Source organism: Dermochelys coriacea, chromosome 14, assembly GCF_009764565.3.
Source record: "Dermochelys coriacea isolate rDerCor1 chromosome 14, rDerCor1.pri.v4, whole genome shotgun sequence".
NCBI classification, from domain to species: Eukaryota; Metazoa; Chordata; order Testudines; family Dermochelyidae; genus Dermochelys; species Dermochelys coriacea.
This window is the reverse complement of record NC_050081.1, coordinates 21,088,246-21,108,353: the sequence shown is the minus strand read 5'-3', so window position 1 is coordinate 21,108,353 and position 20,108 is coordinate 21,088,246. Positions and strand designations below refer to the sequence as shown.

General features: G+C 45.1%; 1 protein-coding gene across 1 annotated transcript in view; it reads left to right on the top strand.

The window, feature by feature from the left end:
• The window catches only part of LOC119843358 (heparan sulfate glucosamine 3-O-sulfotransferase 3A1-like), a 90,326-nt gene that overhangs the window by 58,509 nt on the left and 11,709 nt on the right, over positions 1-20,108 (top strand). The window lies entirely within an intron of this gene.

The following is a 20,108-nucleotide window of genomic DNA, read 5'->3' as shown; positions in this document are numbered from 1 at the left end:
GATGTGGTTGAACAGAGATAGTTGAGCAAGAGAACTTGCCAGGCAGCGAGGGCTCAAATATTTTATAAAGTTTCCAGCTCAGTTTCATGTCAAGATTGGTGAGGAACTGTATCTATTCCAAGCCAAAGCCACCAGAAGCAGAACCTTTCTTTAAAATAGTCCATAATGAATTGAGTAGCTGTTCTGTTTTATATTAGGTTTGCTTCCCAATTGTTATGTCTTTTCTACCTGCACTTATGAGTCTATCCAGTTGCTGTGACTAACTTACTTACTGATTTGGGGTTTCAGAGTAGCAGCCATGTTAGTCTGTATTCGCAAAAAGAAAAGGAGTACTTGTGGCACATTAGAGACTAACAAATTTATTAGAGCATAAGCTTTCGTGAGCTACAGCTCACGTCATTGGATGCATTTGGTGGAAAAAACTGAGGGGAGATTGATATACACACACAGAGAACATGAAACAATGGGTTTATCATACACACTGTAAGGAGAGTGATCACTTAAGATAAGCCATCACCAGCAGCGAGGGTGGGGGGGGGGGAAGGAGGAAAACCTTTCATGGTGACAAGCAAGATAGGCTATTTCCAGCAGTTAACAAGAATATCTGAGGAACAGTGGGGGATGGGGTGGGGTGGGGGGGAGAAATAACATGGGGAAAATAGTTTTACTTTGTGTAATGACTCATCCATTCCCAGTCTCTATTCAAGCCTAAGTTAATTGTATCCAGTTTGCAAATTAATTCCAATTCAGCAGTCTCTCATTGGAGTCTGTTTTTGAAGCTTTTTTGTTGAAGGATAGCCACTCTTAGGTCTGTAATCGAGTGACCAGAGAGATTGAAGTGTTCTCCAACTGATTTTTGAATGTTATAATTCTTGATGTCTGATTTGTGTCCATTCATTCTTTTACGTAGAGACTGTCCAGTTTGACCAATGTACATGGTAGAGGGGCATTGCTGGCACATGATGGCATATATCACATTGGTAGATGCGCAGGTGAACGAGCCTCTGATAGTGTGACTGATGTGATTAGGCCCTACGATGGTGTCCCCTGAATAGATATGTGGACAGAGTTGGCAACGGGCTTTGTTGCAAGGATAGGTTCCTAGGTTGGTGCTTCTGTTGTGTGGTGGTCTTCCCTTGAGGAATTCCACCAGGATTTCAACAATTTCCATCCCACCATCAACCTCAGCCTGGACCAGTCCACACAAGAGATCCACTTCCTGGACACTACGGTGCTAATAAGCGATGGTCATATAAACACCACCCTATATCAGAAACCTACTGACCGCTATTCTTACCTACATGCCTCTAGCTTTCATCCAGATCATACCACACGATCCATTGTCTACAGCCAAGCTCTACGATATAACCGCATTTGCTCCAACCCCGAGACAGAGATAAACACCTACAAGATCTCTATCATGCATTCCTACAACTACAATACCCACCTGCTGAAGTGAAGAAACAGATTGACAGAGCCAGAAGAGTACCCAGAAGTCACCTACTACAGGACAGGCCCAACAAAGAAAACAACAGAACGCCACTAGCCATCACCTTCAGCCCCCAACTAAAACCTCTCCAACGTATCATCAAGGATCTACAACCTATCCTGAAGGACGACCCATCACTCTCACAGATCTTGGGAGACAGACCAGTCCTTGCTTACAGACAGCCCCCCAATCTGAAGCAAATACTCACCAGCAACCACACACCACACAACAGAACCACTAACCCAGGAACCTATCCTTGCAACAAAGCCCGTTGCCAACTCTGTCCACATATCTATTCAGGGGATACCATCATAGGGCCTAATCACATCAGCCACACTATCAGAGGCTCGTGGCTATCCTTCAACAAAAAAACTTCAAAAACAGACTCCAACGAGAGACTGCTGAATTGGAATTAATTTGCAAACTGGATACAATTAACTTAGGCTTGAATAGAGACTGGGAATGGATGAGTCATTACACAAAGTAAAACTATTTCCCCATGGTATTTCTCCCCCCCACCCAACCCCACCCCCCACTGTTCCTCAGATATTCTTGTTAACTGCTGGAAATAGCCTACCTTGCTTGTCACCATGAAAGGTTTTCCTCCCCCCCCCCCCACTGCTGGTGATGGCTTATCTTAAGTGATCACTCTCCTTACAGTGTGTATGATAAACCCATTGTTTCATGTTCTCTGTGTGTGTATATCAATCTCCCCTGTTTTTTCTACCAAATGCATCCGATGAAGTGAGCTGTAGCTCACGAAAGCTTATGCTCTAATAAATTTGTTAGTCTCTAAGGTGCCACAAGTACTCCTTTTCTTTTTGATTTGGGGTGTTTCTTCTGCCCCAAGCTGATACTTTAATAACTTTTGGAACATGTCTATCGATTCTCATCAAATGGCTGAATGTGAAGGGGATTTAAGGGAACAACTCATCCCAAATTGATCTCATGGGCGAAAATCAACAGAAAGGATTTGTTTAAATTAGGAGCTAGCAATAGTAAGTGCCTCTGCTCCTGTGGTTGTGCTGGGGAACTAATGAAACAGTTGACAACAACCCTAATCAACACGAACCATTTGTTTGTGAATATACCAGGCCTGTGTGGCAGCTTGGCATTGATGGACACCAAATTGATCACCGGTGGGTGGTGCAGTACCCCCGTTGCTCTGTAGAAATTTGAGGGCTCCAGCACCTCTTTTTAAAATTGGTGCCAGGGGATACCTTGTTGTGTCTCCACGGCTGACTGCTGGGGTCCTCAAAACCTAGCAGCTTGACAGTCCATGTGCTGGAAGTGCAAGAGATGGCTCTCCTCCCTGCAAGATATCATGGAAAGCCGCACAGGAGCTGAGCAATGTAGTTGTAAACCCTGTGGACCAGTGGAGAGCATCAATGCTGAGCTACATGCACAGTGATTTCTACTTTCCCTTTCACCTCATGCTTCCTCCCTCTCACCCTGATCCTGCGTGACCCTTCCCTTTTCCCCCTTATTTCCCCAATCCCTTTCCCCATGTTGCCCCATCCCCCTCACCCTGAACCCCCCTTCCAACTTCTTCAACCCCCTTTCCCTACCCTACCACTGTACAAGCTCAAACCCCAAGTTCATGAGCATGAAGTAATGTAGAATAGTTACTCGTCCAATTGAATTGTTTGGTCTGTTCTTCAGCGTAGTAACTGGTGATTGAAGGGAGCCATCAGATTTCTCCCCTGTTTGACATAAGTTTATGTAATACAGAGAAGGGAAACTAGATGTTTGGTTGTGAACTAGAAGGGGGAGGTGGAAAGTGGCCCTGGGAAAGTAATCTACACAACATACGTCTCCCTCAGTGCACCAAGCTGTATTGCTAATACTTTGGTGTTTGGTTTGGCAAACTGATGCCAAATAGGGGATAATACACAGGTGTATCCCTGATATACCAGGTTAATAAATATTATGTTTGTGGAATGTGTGCTCCCTTTCTTTCTCCTTACAATGTAGAGTATGAGAAAAATAGGGTGCCTCTTAATAATAATAATTAATTAATTAATTAATCATATTAAATGGATAGTGGTGGAGCGCCTGGCCTGGCTGGTGTATCTCTCCAGCCTGCCCCCTCCACAACTTATGATTGGTTTAGTTTTGTTGGTAGTGTTTACGTGTTTGATAATTGTTGTCTTTTCATTGTGATCTGCTATGCTCGGTAATAATTTAGGTAGTTACATATATGTTATGGGTGTTTGTATGGTTTTGCTTGCGCTTGGTTTTTTTTTTGTGCTCTTCCCTCTCCCATTCCAGAGCTCTCTCTTCCCTGTTCCTTGGCAAGTGGCAAGGTAATCCAAAATCAGTGCAATAAGTGTCTAAATCATGTCATCCATAGACTCCCCTACCCCCCGTGGATTTCTGTATTGGAGCAGGATGGAATATAATAGCGCAAGTGATACAAACATTCCATTGCCTTCCTTTGTAAGATTAGACATCCAAAAAATCATTCTTAACACAGCCAAATGGCCCTGACTCTTAATTGTATTTCATGGAATGTAAAGCAGGACAACACTCCAAGAGTGTCGTCATTGTTAAAGAAAGCAAAGGCAGATGTAATGCTTTTTCAGGAGAAACACTTGACCATGGCTGAGACTGTGACTGGGTAGGAAAAGCGGTGTCTTTTTGCTTCTCAACCAAATTGAGAGAGCTAGCCATCCTCTTCCATAAAGTAACAGTCACTGAGTCAATTTCAGACATTCAGTGCAGATTTTTGATCTTTAAATTCACCATAAATGAATCTGAACTAATCATTGCTAGTATGTAGGGGCCTAACTTTGATGATACTGAAGCCTTCCACTGAACTCTATAGAGAACCCCATCTCCCAACTCTGATTGCTGGGGATTTTAATGAGGTGCTTGAACCTTTTGTGTGCAAAGCTTGGCCTCAGGGTCATAAGACAACCAAAACTAGAATGGGTCTGGAGTTTCACATTAAAAATCTGGAACTGTCTGGTGGCTAATACATCCAGTGGGTAGGAACTATTCATACTTTTCTCTGGCGCATGGGTCCTATTCCCAAATAGATGTCTTTTTGATCTCCAGTGACTTGATTAATTTTGTAATTCACTCCTCCATTAATACAAATGCTGTCTCTGATCATGCCCCTGTAACTCTTCAAATAGCAGCAGTGCTGGATGAGAAACAGCCATGTAGAGGGAGATTTTATTCTTCACTTTTATTAGATTCCCCACTTTAAAAAAAATTGGAAAAAGAAATTGGCCTCCTCCTGGGAACAAATGAACCCTCAACATCTTCTAGCAGGCTATTGGGGGAAACACTCAAGGCCCGTCTGAGGGGTAGAATTATAAGTTTTACATCATCCAATAAGAGGGAAGATGGAGAAAATATGATAGGCCTTTAGAAGAAGGTAGAAGAGTTTGATTTGTCTTCTGCCACCATCCCATATCCAGATTTGCTATAATCCCTGATGTACTGTAGATATGAACTCAATCAGATGTACTAGGCACAGGCAGAATTCACTCTCTCTTGATTCGGGCAGGATTTCTGGGAATGGGGTGAAAAAAATGACAAATTGCTGGCAGACCACCTAAGATAAGTCTTCTGCATGTAGAATCATGGCCATCCATGATGAATGTGGTAAATTATGTGCATCACCTAAAGATATTAATAAAGAGTTCTATAATTGCCATAAAAATCTGTACAAATTGGACATGAACCCTGCCACAGATCTTTGGATCAATTTTCAAAAAATATTAAATTACCTCAAATTACTGCAGCCCAACATACAAATCATGAGGTGCTCCTAACTGAGGATGAGTCAATTGAGGTGATTAAGATTATGGAATTGGGGAAAGCCCCCTGGCCAGATGGCCTCCCTGCCAAATTCTGTACATGCTTCCTTGACTGCCTGCCTCATAAGATGCTTAAAATGTGTAATGAGTCACTCCTAGAGGACACCCTTCCCCCTGTGCAGAGGGAAGCCCTAATATCAGTTATTCCTATAAACCAATAGTACTGCACTTTTGTCCTGACATCATGGAAGGTTCTTCTTCACTTCTGTAGCTGATTGTCTGTCTGAAATATACCTTCTAGCTCCAACAGATGTTTCTGTATTGAAATTGAACAGAAAATCCTAGCACCAGTAGCAGTTATCTCTTCAGTGATACCAATCTGTCAAATCCATCAGACTGGATGTCTTGCCTCAATTTAGGAGCCCATCATGGACCATGGACCATTGTGGTAGGTTCTCTACAAACACAGAACAAAAAGACAGACTCTGCCACCTTGGGTTAAGCTCCTAGCTACCCACTCTGCCTGTCTGTCTATCTCACTTGCATTCTCTTCCTCTCCCTCTACACAGATGAATACCCAAGTCCTTCATTTGTGGCCCAATCCAACTTCCATTAAAACCAATGGACAGACTCCCCGTTGACATTAATGGGAGTTGGATTGGCTCTTAACTCCTTTTAATGCATAAAACATCTCATTCTTTTTTCCTTCTAGATTTCTCTGAATGTTTCCCACAATCATTTTGGCTTTTTCATTCCCACAGACTCTTTATTAGAAGCTAGACTGCCTCTTTCTATTGATTGATTTCATCTGACATCTAAGGGAAGGGAAAGAAGTAGGTTCAAGTCAGTCAGATGTGCCCTAGTAGTTAATCAAAGAAAATTTATAGCCTGGCAGGATAGTTCAGGCCAAGAGAGAGAAGCTGATTAGAAATATTACCCATACCAGCCTAATGTTAGGGACAGGTTAATATCTTTGGGCAGACTTTGGCTTTAGTTTGTGTACGTATCCAGACCACACAGGCACAATAAGTTATCGGTCACAAAAGAACAGCTTCCCTTTCATTGTCTGATCTTGCGTAAATTTTAGTCCTGCTTTTGAGAGCTGTGGAGGAAAGCAGATCTCTGGTGATAGTGGGTTTTGTTTTTAAGGAAGTAGCACTGAAAGGTCATCTCTTAAAAACTGTTTGAAAAAAGAGGAGGATCAACTGTTTTTTTTCCTGAAAGAGAACTTAGTGCTGTGACAGGGAGAAATGCCTTGGAAGTCCAAGTCATCTCTCTGGACAGATGCCTTGCCAGTTCTTCACACCAGCCCTGACCTGGAAGGCCTGCTGAGAAGGCAGCCTAAGTGTCTATGGCCCATTTGTTCCATTCTCTCTGGGGAAGGTTCCATATTTCCACACTGCTTCACAGTGCTGCCACCTCAGCTTGCACCGAAGACAAGCTGCATCTGGGGGATGGATGCAGGGAGATTTAAATCTTCTGGCCAAACTGAGAGATTGGAGGAGAAAGTTTTGGGAACGAGAGAAGTAATGGTGGGCACATCTATCTATCTACCTAAGTTCTTCTGTGGACACTGATCTCTCTAGGCTCTGTAACCATCACTGATTTAGAAATTCTGTTCAGAGAAGCACCCCAAAGGCTGGACCATCCTAATGTTGTCTAAAGTGCCTTGTGATCAGTGAAGACCGCACGTGGCTGGAAACTTAGTTGTTTTTTCCTATTTAGATCTGGCCAGTGAAAGGTTGTCCCATTCTGGGGGCAAAAATTGAAATTTCAAAAAAATGTCCTCTTCTGTACTGGGACAAAAGTGAGACCTTTTGATGTTTTTTTGTGAAAAATGTGTGTGTGTGAAAGGGGGAGAACTGAGATCTTTCAATATATTTTTTTAAACAAGAGAGAGAGAGAGAGATCCAAACCCTAGGACAGCCAGTGCCTGGTGGTTAGAGCACTCAGCTGGGAGAGACAGTTTCAAGCCTCTACTCCAAATTAGACAGAGGAAAGACTCTCTCATATCCCAGCTGAGTGTTCCAATCCGCAGGCTCTTCTGGGGTTGGTCCTGCTTAGTCTTTCATGTTAGAGCTGTTCTGTTGTGTATAAATAATTAAATACTCATTGGGCCAGAGAGAGAGAGAGAGACTGACTCCATCACCCAGTGATTAGGGCTCTAATTCCATCCTGGACATGAGGAAGCTTTCAGAAGAAAGTTTTGTTGAAACTGATCCTGTCACGTGAAAAGTTTTCGTTTCAATGAATCGGCATTTTCTGACCAAAAACCATTGTCTTGCAAAATTTCTGCCCAGCTGTCTACTCGCCTCCATCCATGAGGAACAGGGAAATCACCTGGCTTTTTGGAGACAGCAGCATTGCTATGTTTCTGGGTGAAAGATGTCTGATTTTCCCACTCGGATCTCTCCCATAAATACACCACTAACATATTTACCCAGCTGGGTAATATTTGCAATGTAGATAGAAAAACAGCAAACAAGAAACCAAGGCAGAAAAAACTGTGAAACAGGGACAAAAGATCTCAGAATGCAATTACCTCATCTGAAATACTGGTTAGGTTATTGGGTTGTTTTGTTTTTTTTAAAGCCGTGTATGTTGTTGACTCTCAGCGCCAGAGGAAATATGTTTTGTTCTTATCTCCTCCTGCCACATATGCAAAGCCCTGATAATTCTGTATTAACAAGCAGGCTTCATTTTTAACCATGCTGTCACCCAGCAGAGCAATGACACATCACGGCTGCTCCCACAGAAGTAGCATCCAATTAAATCATTTGTAACACTGATGTCACTGACAGAGATGTGCTCTCAACAGAGGATATATGCACCATGCATTTCCCTGCTGATAGCATGGAGAAATCAAATTGGCACATGTGGTTTGATGCGGTTGGGCGTTCAGTCCCATCCCACATTGTACAAATACTGAAGAACATAAGAGCGGCCATACTGGATCAGACCAATGGTCTATCTAGCCCAGTATCCTGTCTTCTGCCAGTGGCCTGTGTCAGCTGTTTCAAAGGGAGTGAACAGAACAGGGCAATTACCAAGTGATCCATCCCCTGTTGTCCAGTCCCAGGACCTGGCAATCAGAGGCTTGCCTTGTGTTATCCCTTTGAGATCAGAGTTGGGAATTCCATTGGGAATTGTCATATTTGATTGGATTTTTCTTTAATAAGGAAAAAAAAGCCACTGTGGGTTTGGGAGCCAGAAGAGTTACTATCCACCTTCGTGAAGCCTAGAGGACTAAACCACGCAACATGAATAGCCAGTTCCCCCCCCCCCCCCAAAAAAACCCCACCTTTATTCCTGGGAGTCATTCTTTCACAGTATAGGACCGCATCAGCCAGTTCTCCACACACAAAGAGTTAGATGTGGGGAGCCTTATCCTAGAATGGGAACAACTTTTTATTGGTTGAGTTCATCTAGGTATAAGAAATCTCTTTCCTGAATTTTCTGAATTCTAAATGCACCCAGGGCTCAAGCCTTTACTCACCCAAAACTCACTGGACTGGAACTCTAGCAACCTGGGTTCTAGTCCTGGCTCTCTACATGTCTTCTTAATCCCTTTGGGGAAGTCACTTCATTGCTCTGTACCTCAGTTTCCTATGTGTAAAGTGGGAGTAATGCCCATTGACCTCCTTTGTAAAGTGCTTTCTATGGTTGAAAAGTACTAGGTATACTACTAAATGCCCCTACTCTACTTGCACTACATTGATGACTTCTTCATCATCTGGACCCATGGAAAAGAAGCCTTTGAGGAATTCCACCAGCATTTCAACAATTTCCATCCCACCATCAACCTCAGCCTGGACCAGTCCACACAAGAGATCCACTTCCTGGACACTACGGTGCTAATAAGCGATGGTCACATAAACACCACCCTATATCGGAAACCTACTGACCACTATTCCTACCTACATGCCTCTAGCTTTCATCCAGATCATACCACACAATCCATTGTCTACAGCCAAGCTCTACGATATAACCGCATTTGCTCCAACCTCTCAGACAGAGACAAACACCTACAATATCTCTATCATGCATTCTTACAACTATAATACCCACCTGCTGAAGTGAAGAAACAGATTGACAGAGCCAGAAGAGTACCCAGAAGTCACCTACTACAGGACAGACCTAACAAAGAAAATAACAGAACACCACTAGCCATCACCTTCAGCCCCCAACTAAAACCTCTCCAACGCATCATCAAGGATCTATAACCTATCCTTAAGGATGACCCTTCACTCTCACAGATTTTGGGAGACAGGCAAGTCCTTGCTTACAGACAGCCCCCCAACCTGAAGCAACTACTCACCAGCAACCACATACCACACAACAGAACCACTAACCCAGGAACCTATCCTTGCAACAAAGCCCATTACCAACTCTGTCCACATATCTATTCAGGGGACACCATCATAGGGCCTAATCACATTAGCCACACTATCAGAGGCTTGTTCACCTGCGCGTCTACCAATGTGATATATGCCATCATGTGCCAGCAATGCCCCTCTGCCATGTACATTGGTCAAACTGGACAGTCTCTACGTAAAAGAATAAATGGACACAAATCAGATGTCAAGAATTATAACATTCAAAAACCAGTAGGAGAACACTTCAATCTCTCTGGTTACTCGATTACAGAGAGTGGCTATCCTTCAACAAAAAAACTTCAAAAACAGACTCCAACGAGAGACTGCTGAATTGGAATTAATTTGCAAACTGGATACAATTAACTTAGACTTGAATAGAGGCTGGGAGTGGATGAGTCGTTACACAAAGTAAAACTATTTCCCCATGTTATTTCTCCCCCCACTCCATCCCCCACTGTTCCTCAGATGTTCTTGTTAACTGCTGGAAATGGCCCACCTTGCTTGTCACCATGAAAGGTTTTCCTCCTTTCCCCCCGCCTCTTGCTGGTGATGGCTCGTCTTAAGTATTCACTCTCCTTACAGTGTGTATGATAAAACCCATTGTTTCATGTTCTCTGTGTGTGTATATAAATCTTCCCACTGTATTTTCCACAAAATGCATCCGATGAAGTGAGCTGTAGCTCATGAAAGCTTATGCTCAAATAAATTTGTTAGTTTCTAAGGTGCCACAAGTACTCCTTTTCTTTTTGCGAATACAGACTAACACGGCTGCTACTCTGAAACCTAGATATACTACTGATTATTATTAATTTGAATGGAAGACACCTGAGCAGTGAAAACCGATGAAGGACTCAAGATATGTCCTTCAGTGGCCAACGTTATTGCAAAACAGATTCATACTATTATCTTAAAGGGGCAGCATCCCACTTGGTCACAGTTGGCTCCTTGCACAGCTCATATGTGTATAAACACATACAATTTGCCCTAAAACCAGTACAACCACAGGCTCAATGTGCGTGTTAGCGAGTGAGTAGGTAAGCCCTGTATGTGTGTATGTCGCAGCTAGGGCTCATCCCTTCTGATGTTATGATCTTGCAGAATCCTTAGGTTACAGGAGGGTTTCTCCTGCTTGTGTGACAAATAGATTCCATCTTTGGACAGACACCAACTCACCAGCCTCACCCCTACTCTCAGAGAATGGACCTGAACGGTGCATTGGTAGCATGGGAGTGCAGGAGATATGCACTAATCAAACAAACAGGCTGATCATGCTCACCTCTACTCCTGTGAGTAGGTGTTACTCAAGTGAGTAGCCCTATTTCCTTCGCTGGGACTGTTTACCGAAGTGAGGGACTGAAAGTCTAACCGCTAATTTCTGAATTCGCAGTTTGGAAATAAGTGGAAATGTTTCAAGTGTGGAAAGTATTTGTTGCTTCACTTCCACTTCCTGTTTAACAATGCTATGCTGTGCTGTTGTTAAACAGCTACCAGGTTCCACCCCAGAGGTGTCTACGTTTCAGAAATGTTGGGCATTGTTTATAAGATGAGAGGTTAGGGGGAGGAAGGACCAGTTTTCGCCACTGTAATGAAAAACCTTGAGCTGTAGCAAAAATGTTCCTGCATCTTTTCTGAGTGTCACTGAAAGCGATTTATCATCAGTTTCAGTAAATAAGAACCTGCCTCTTCTCTAGGGGGCCAATCCTGCCCCAGGGGCCAGACAGATCCCCCATGGTATGGCTACACTGTGCAACAATTGGCAGGGTTTGGAGGTGTCAGTGTCCCACTTCTGCAGCAGGGACTCAGTTCTGTGCTGGCTCCCCTGCATACTAATGCAGAGATGGGACCCAGGGAGAAGCTCCTACATGGATCCCCTTGCCCAGTCCTTCTCTGTAGAGGGATGCTCCAGGGCTATGGGGGGTGCTGAAACCTCAGGCCTGCAGCAGTGGCCTGTGGTGGCTCCCCAGCTGCTCTGCTCCTTGGGCAGGGAGCTTTCCTTTCCTCTCTTTCCCCTTGCACAAATCCCTAGTGCCTGGCCCAGCTGCTGAGCTGAATATTCCTGTTGCATAGCCTGCAATAGTGTCTGCAGGCTGGATGGGAATGGTGCATTCCCACTGGTTGTCAGTGAAGTCCCATCTAGGCCTGTGCTGCCCAGTGAATGTGCTGTAGAGCCAAGAGGGAGGGAGGCTGAATGCTGCCCTTGTATTTCGCTATAAGCACCATGTCATAACATCAATAATGACAGGTTTCAGAGTAGCAGCCGTGTTAGTCTGTATTTGCAAAAAGAAAAGGAGTACTTGTGGCACCTTAGAGACTCACAAATTTATTTGAGCATAAGCTTTCGTGAGCTACAAATAAATTTGTTAGTCTCTAAGGTGTCACAAGTACTCCTTTTCTTATAACATCAATAAGACTCTCCAGGCCATACGGTCCTGGGACCGCGGCCCTTTAAATCCCTCGGCTCTTCATGACTTTGTGCCGTCTAGAAAACCAAGCTTTGTGTAAACAATTTGTCATGGAGCTTCGGCGTCCGCTTCCGTTTCATTCCCATCGTTTTTCTGGCAGATACTTAATGGCCTGTGTGCCCTTTAGAGGCCATGGCCAAGTCAGTGGGAACAAAGCCAACTCTAAGCATAAACATCAGCTTCAGTGCGTGACACTGTTCTGCCGAGCCGTCAAGCTGCCGATAAGTTCTGCGGCCTCTGGCCTATGTTGTCCTTTGTTCACAGTGCCCAAGGGCATCTGTGTGGAAATAGGACCCTCGCTGCTTAGGCGCTCATCTTGCCCTGCTGATTCCTCCTCCCTTGGTGTCCCAGGCCTCTGCACCTGATAGCACAATCAGCCCGTGTAGCATCCCACTGGGACGTCGCAAAGAGAGAATTAGAATGCAGAGGGAGGGCAGCTCTCTTGTCTGCAGCTGTGGATACCGCTGCCATCCACCATGTCCTGGAAGAGCTGTGACGCACATCGAAACTGGGTAGCTTTCTATCCCTTTCTAGTTTATTAGGGTTCTGGTAGTGAGGCTGGATGGCCCAGTGGTTAGTGCACTAGCCTGGGACTTGGGAGACCTGGGTTCAGGTCCTTCCTTCCACCACAGACTTCCTGTGTGACCTTGGGCAGGTCAGCCTCAATTCCCTGTCTGTAAAATGGGATTGGGGTGCTAACCTATCTCCTAGAGTGTTGTGGCTAATTACATTAAATACTGTAAAGCAGTCAACTAGATGGAAATACAGGCCATGAAAATACCTTGGTGCATATGACCTTGGTTCCTATTGTGCTAGCTAGAGTTCATACACCAGTGTACTTCCATAGTTCACATCTAGGCCTGAGAGGGTAGCCTAGTTCTCATGACCCAGTTAATCCATCTCACTTCCAGCAATGCCCAAAGAGTTTTTGGGAATTCCAGAGGATTGTGGAAAAGAAATGTTTTCCCATCCACCAGGACTTTAACAATGTCCCTCACCACCACGTGAAGTCGCGTAAGTCCTTTTGGACCCATGCGTTTAACCTTCATCAGTGCAACTTCAATCCTGTTGAGGCTTGGAAAGCTGAATGGAGTTCACAAAAAGCCACAAATAAACATCTCGTGAAAGACCCGATGCAGAAGATCCCTGGCTTCGATCTCCCACAAAGCTCATGGACAACCCTAAAGCGCAAACCATGGCAGATGCAGATACCTGCTGCACAAATGGAAAATTAAAGACTCTGCAGAGTGCACCTGTGGTTACCCAGAACAGACTATTGACCATATAAGAACTCTGCACGATTCACAAATACGAAGGAGGATTCACAACAATACACTCTGCTACTCCAGATGCAATTATCTGGCTTAACCATCTGGATGTAAAATTCTAGTTGTTGCTCTACACTTACATCAGCCATATGAAGAAGATGACTTCCAGCAATGGTGCCAATTATGATGATTTTTTTTCTTTTTGTCCATTTGGAACTGTAACGAAACTGCCAATTTATGTCACAGTCACTTCACTGCATATAGATCATGGAAGGTGCTGACTTTAAGTTACTACCCGCGAGAGCTAGACTCGAATAACATATAGAAAAGTAAGCTGTGTATCTGGGCTGAAACCAGTTCTTTGAGCCATCCTTTATGTTCTTGAATAAGTTGCCATTCCTCAGATCGATACTAGGCAGCATGTGACTGGGAGTTGTTCAGGGGATCTGAGGTGAGGAAGCACAGTGAGTGAGCAGTGTAGCAGAAATGATTCTAATAACTGCATTCAGATAAAGGAGAGTTAGTTAGTCCTTTGGAGTCCAGTTCTATAAGAACATAAGAACGGCCGTACTGGGTCAGATCAAAGGTCCATCTAGCCCAGTATCCTGTCTTCCAAGAGTGGCCAATGCCAGGTGCCCCAGAGGGAATGAACAGAACAGGTAATCATCAAGTGATCCATCCCCTGTCGCTCATTCCCAGCTTCTGGCAACACAGCGTTGGCACCATCATGTCATAACACAGCCTGACAATGCAGCGTTGTCATAAGTGACCGTTCCAGCGTACATCCAGCACAGACACCTGAATACTGAACCTGGCCTAGGCCAGCTGGGACAAACAGGTGCCACTAGGCGTTCTAGGAAAAGTCTGGGTTTTATTGGCCAGACCCAGATTCCTGATGAGTGTAGGTCCCAGTAGGGATCAGTGTCCATTGACTCCAATGGCTGTGGTTAAAACAGCTTTGTTTGTCCCTGCTGCCTGCGTTTGAATTCTCAATGCTTAAGGCGCTGAGCCTGGAGTGGAGCTGCCATTGTCTCACTGCCTGGTTTGCAACAGGATCTACTTCAGCTTTCCCAAGGCACTGGGGGCCCGGATAGATTTAGATTGGGACCACGGACCACTCACTGCATCCTATACACTGATGCATTAAATCCTTCCCAGGCTCTAAAGGAGCCCAAGAAGGTCTTGAGGCAGGAAGTCGACTGCTGCAATTGAGAGAAAAGTGGCTGATCATGGAAGGAAATTCTCCTTCATTTTCCCAGACAGGCAGCAGGTACTTACTGTCACATCTGTGAGAGACGCACAGACACCAGAAATGAGCCACTGCCATACGGGAGCTGGTCTCCAAAACAGCGCTGCTTCTGTTGGTTTTATTGCTAATCACTCCCTGCTTTTCATGCTTAGAGTAAAAGGACACAAACAAACTAGAGGTGATAGCAGCTGTTTTCATCCCGCCTTCCAGCCCTGATAATGCAGAGACAGTTGCAATGCTGGGATTTGATGGCAGAAGCTTACTGGGGATGGGGGAAATTTACCTTCTGCTGTAAATGACTGGTTCTGAAACTGTGTAAAATATACATCGGTACATGCTAAAATGAATACAGCGGAAGGAGCTGAAGACACACACGTGTGAATTCTTGCCTACGGCCCCATTGAAAAATACAGTGAGCCTCAGTTTCAAAAGTGCTTGGCACCCAACTGCCCCCATGTTAGCACCTAGAATTCCAGAAGTCCTCAGCACCCAGCAGCTTGCATTGTTCTCAGTGGCAACACGTAGGTGCTGAGCAATTTTGAAGATCTGGCCCAGTATTCTAGCTTTGTTTGTGACCACAAAAGTGATCTCTCATGAGACTTCGACAAATAATAACGATAGAAAGGAGGAGCTGTGCCATCTCAGACTGTGGTCTCATCAGATCGAGCGCGGGTTGAGCCCACTTTCAGCTTGGATGGGAAGACCTAGAAGGTTTTCGGGACAAAATTTTAAAGGCATCTAAAGATGTAGGTAGGCACCTAGTGAGATTATCAAAAGCACCTAGGCACCTGACTCTTAATGGACTCAGTGGAGTCGGGCATCTAGGCACTTTTTTGAAAAATCTCACTAGGTGCCTGTCTACATCGTTAGGTGCCTCAAAGCCTTTAAAAATGTGGCCCTTAGTCCTTATGAAAATCAGGCCCTCATCTCAAGTTGGACACTCAAAATCAGTGGAACACTTTTGGGCTTTAACCTCTCTTTGTCCACTTGCCCGAGGGGCTTGAAAGTGCATGTTTGTAAATTGCTTTGAGATGCTCAGAGACAAGCAGCTGAAGAAATACAAAGCATTGGAATACAAAAATGCACATGCTGTACCTATCCTAACAGCCCCAGTCTCTGAGCTCACCACATCCCTGATTATTAACTCCTGAGTTCCCTAAGGAGTCTGTCTTTGTAACAGCTGAGCCTGGTGCTACACTGTGGGGGAGCTCTGCACCCTTCAGAAGCCTTGTAATGTAGCCGGTGAGTTTTGGAAGAAGAATGAGTGGATTCTGTGCTGCAAGCCTACAGCCGCTTCAGTGATGCATGTAGGACAAGGACAGCCTGTGTTAGTATGAAAGAGGAGAGAGGATGTTACACTTCTTTAAGTTTTGCCGTACCCCAGGCTTTCTCTTCTCTTGCTCCTCTGAACTGTGCTCATTCCAGGTGTACACTGTGTCATCAAGTGCCTGGCTGTGTAGTTGGTCTGGCTCACCAGCGGAACGCATCAGTGCCTTCACTTTGCGAATCTGGGCTGGGGAGGAGAGATGCAGTCAAACAAAGGCTTTGTTTCCATTGGTCAACAGCTGCCCTGAAACCTCTTCTGTCTCTTTGGGTGACTGATACCCCTTCAGGTTGTGTTGGGATGGGAAAAGGGCGCTGCTTGGCATTATTGATCACCTACTGTCTGCCAGGCAAAGGAGGCCTGTCTTCATGTGTTCATGCCATGCATCTGGGAGACGAGCACTGTACCTCTGCTCTGATGTCTTTGATGCATCTCATTTCCACAACATTAGGGCATATAATGACTGCTAGCTCTGAATTGACTGGACACTATAACAGGTGTAGCCGGTTAGCAGTCCCCAGTCTGATAGCTGGACTCTCTAGGCCCGTGGTTCTTGCCTTTTCCATGCTGTGACCCCCCCGGTGCAGCAGGAAAAGGTTTGGGAGAGTGTTATGACACACTTCCTCCACCTGGCCCTGCCTGAGCCAAATTCATCTTTGGGGTGAGTCTGTCAAAGTCCATGGAGTTGCAGCAGGGATTGATTTACCACAGTGGCTGTGTCCCCCTTCGATTACCCAAATGGAGACCTTCCTTGTCTATAGGCAGCATGCTCAGCCTTGGGCTTGGGGCACTCTCCTGGCCTCAGTAGTGTAAGCACAACAGAGGGATTCCTTCAGCCACTGCACTCCTGAAGAGTTCCTAGGCTCAAGCTTGGAACGGGGGACCTGGCAGGCAGAGATGGGCGAAAGGAGCTGGTGAACTGCAAAAGGCTGAATAAGTACAAACATCCCAAAGGCTCCCTTTCAGGGAAATTTTCCTCTTCTCTTAAGCAATTAAATAGGACCCAGAGCCCCACTAAAATTAAAATAACAAAATCCATTTATTCTGGCAGAGACCATTTGTGAGCACCTTTGCCAAAACATTTTTGTGGTGCTGGTCTTTTCAAGTGGCTCCTTTACAATAAAATCCAGATGCGATCCATCCGCAGAACCCTCCAGGCAACTGGTGATGTCCATGAAAGATGCCCTTTGTAATTAATTAATCTCCCCAATGCTGTGGTGGTGCATTCCCAGTGGTTCCCAGCTCGTTTCTTTTTGCTGACCCCAGCAGAAAAGGAGCGTATTCATTTCTGAGCGCTGAAGAAAGCCTTTGTGCTGGAAGGAGCTCACCAAAAGGGTTAAGCGCCTAACTGGGAAGAGGCAGCTGGGATTTCAGGAGTTATCAAAACACAAACAGAAGTAAGCAAAGCTTTTAATTTGCCTTGCTGGGCTGCCATTTCCAGAGCCCCTTCCTTTGCTGATCACAGATAGTCCCGTTGATTTACTGACCGGCTCTGCTGTGTCCTGTCCCAGTGGAATCAACTGGCCTGAGTGAAGCTATTGACTTTAGTGGGGTTACACTCGGGGTTTAAAATGTTCTGTGCCTCCTGCTCTCTCCCCCTGGCCCTATGAGGGGCTGTCCGCCTCCCAGCCTCACCGTGGAGCTGGGCGACCCTGAAGGGCTGGACCTAGCTGGTAGCGAGAGGCAGGTCAGGCTGTTGTGACAGGGAGCTAAGCTGCCTTCAGACGTTCTCTCTCCCTTTAAGGATGTGACAAAGGGTTTGCATTAGTATGGGGTGCTTGAGCTGTGTGTGGGGGCTACCTCCCACCCCTGCACTGTGAACAGCACTCAGTGGTGGTTTGTCATGCGTATGCACATGGATATATTCGCAAAAAGAAAAGGAGGACTTGTGGCACCTTCAAGACTAACAAATTTATTTGAGCATAAGCTATCATGAGCTACAGCTCACTTCATCCGATGAAGTGAGCTGTAGCTCATGAAAGCTCACACTCAGATAAATGTGTTTGTCTCTAAGGTGCCACAAGTTCTCTTTTTCTTTTTGCAGATACAGACTAACACGGTTGCTACTCTGAAACCTATGGATATATTCGTTATCCAGACTTATGTGAAGCTTATAAACATAGGCGTAAATGTGTGCTCCCCTAGAATCCCCTGGGAACACTGTAACTATCAGGCTAATTAAAGTATTAGCAAATGCTGGTAATTATCACAGCTGCTTTGGTGGGAACTCACACTTTACTTTTTTCAGAGTAGCAGCTGTCTTAGTCTGTATTCGCAAAAAGAAAAGGAGTACTTGTGGCACCTTAGAGACTAACAAATTTATTTGAGCATAAGCTTTCGTGAGCTACAGCTCACTTCATCGGATGCTGGGCCCTCTGCATCTTCACAGCTTGGGGTGAATCAGCATTTCCATTATCAACCCCCATCTCCTCCATCCCACTCGCACCCTCTAGAAGCGATAGCTTGCTTTGGTCATAAAACTCGTGTTTCAGGCTGAAAGCCTCTGCCACAAAGTCTCAGTACCCTCTGAAGCATTCACTTGGGAATCTCATTTAAATCAGTTTTGTGGTATGGGGTGGGTGACAAACCCATGTAACTCGGTTCCTCCATGCTTCAGGGCATCAAGCCGCGTCCAGTTGACGAGGGTCAGGAAGGAGCTTCCCCTGTGGGCTTGGTTATAACCCTGTACTGTAGGGTTTATTGCACTTTCCTCTGAAATGCTTTGAACAGGCCACTGTCAGAGGCAAGGTATTGGACTGGGAGACCACTGCTTTGAGCCCCTCTGGCAATTCCTGTGTTGTACTGTATTCAAGACAAAGTCCTAGAAATGCCAAAGAGTGTGTAACCTGTCAGTCAGTCTTGTTCCTTTTTGGGTAGCAGGAGACAGGCAGCTTGCAGTATTACCAATCCCAGCGCTCAAAAATCATGAACCAGGCTCCAGAAAATTATGAGTTTGCCTTAAAAATCATGGGATTTTTTTTGTAAAAGTGATAAATATCAGATTTTTTTTTCCCTTCTGTTTTTTTACCCATTCAGGTAGCGGCCAGGTGAAGTCTTCAGGCTTCTCTCTATAATAGTGGGGGCTAGAAACACCCTCTATCTTAATCAAAAGAAGAAAGCAAGCTGAGATCCTCACGTAATCCTTGGACTCTAGGCACTTGAAATCAGTGGGAGTTAGTTGCATAGCCTGCTTAAGTGCTTTTGCACATCCCACCAACCACCTAGCTGCATTGTTAGGTGCCTAAATACCTTTGACAATCTGGCTCTAAGTGCCCAAATCACTTTTGAAAATGGCACTAAGGTTCCTAATTCAGGTGAATTTGAAAATGTTACCCTTAGTTTCTCTGGGCTCCAGGTCCCCATCTGTACAAAGGGGATAACAGTACTTCTCTGCCTTACAGTATCAGATACTCTGGTAATGTTACCATGTAAGTCCTTGTAATAGTATAAGTACCTTGGAAGAATGGTGGAACTCACTCTGTCTCACTGATTTCATGTCTCCATTGAAATGATTCTCAAAACTCCACTCTCTTCTCTGCTGCCTACAAGCAGCTAAGTATTATCAAGATCTTGCTAGCAGCAGCCAGTCATGCTGCTATTTCAGTTGTCTGCACCTACTCTCACACTTTCTTACCGCGTGTTAATGACAGTACATCATAAGGCTGGAATGAACGGCTCGTGGTATGAAAGTGAACTGGGCTGTTTCTTTCGTGTAGCACAGTTCTGGATCCTAAGCTCTTTGGGACAGGGGCTGTCTCTGCTTTGTGTTTGCACAGTGCCCAGCACAACAGGGTCTTGTTCCACGACTGGGGCTCCTAGGAGTTATGGCAATGCAAATAATACATGCTAATAATAAGTTGTAACAGCTACATTGCAAACTCCCGTTGTTCTCTGTTGCACTGTATGTTTAGGTTCCCACCTGCAGATACGGTTGCCACCTCTGAGATACAAAAACTCGGAACAGCCGGGATGACACTGAGCCCATAAAACTGGACAGTTGTCATCATATACTGAATGTCCTTACCGGTTTCTTGCTACCTCAAAAAAGGGAGGATCCTGGGAAAACCTGGTCAGGTAGCAACTCTACCTGCAGACCCTAACTGCAACATGAGCCCCAGAAGGGAGCAAGTGCCATTGGATGGCAGCACGCATACTCTCCCAAGATCGCAT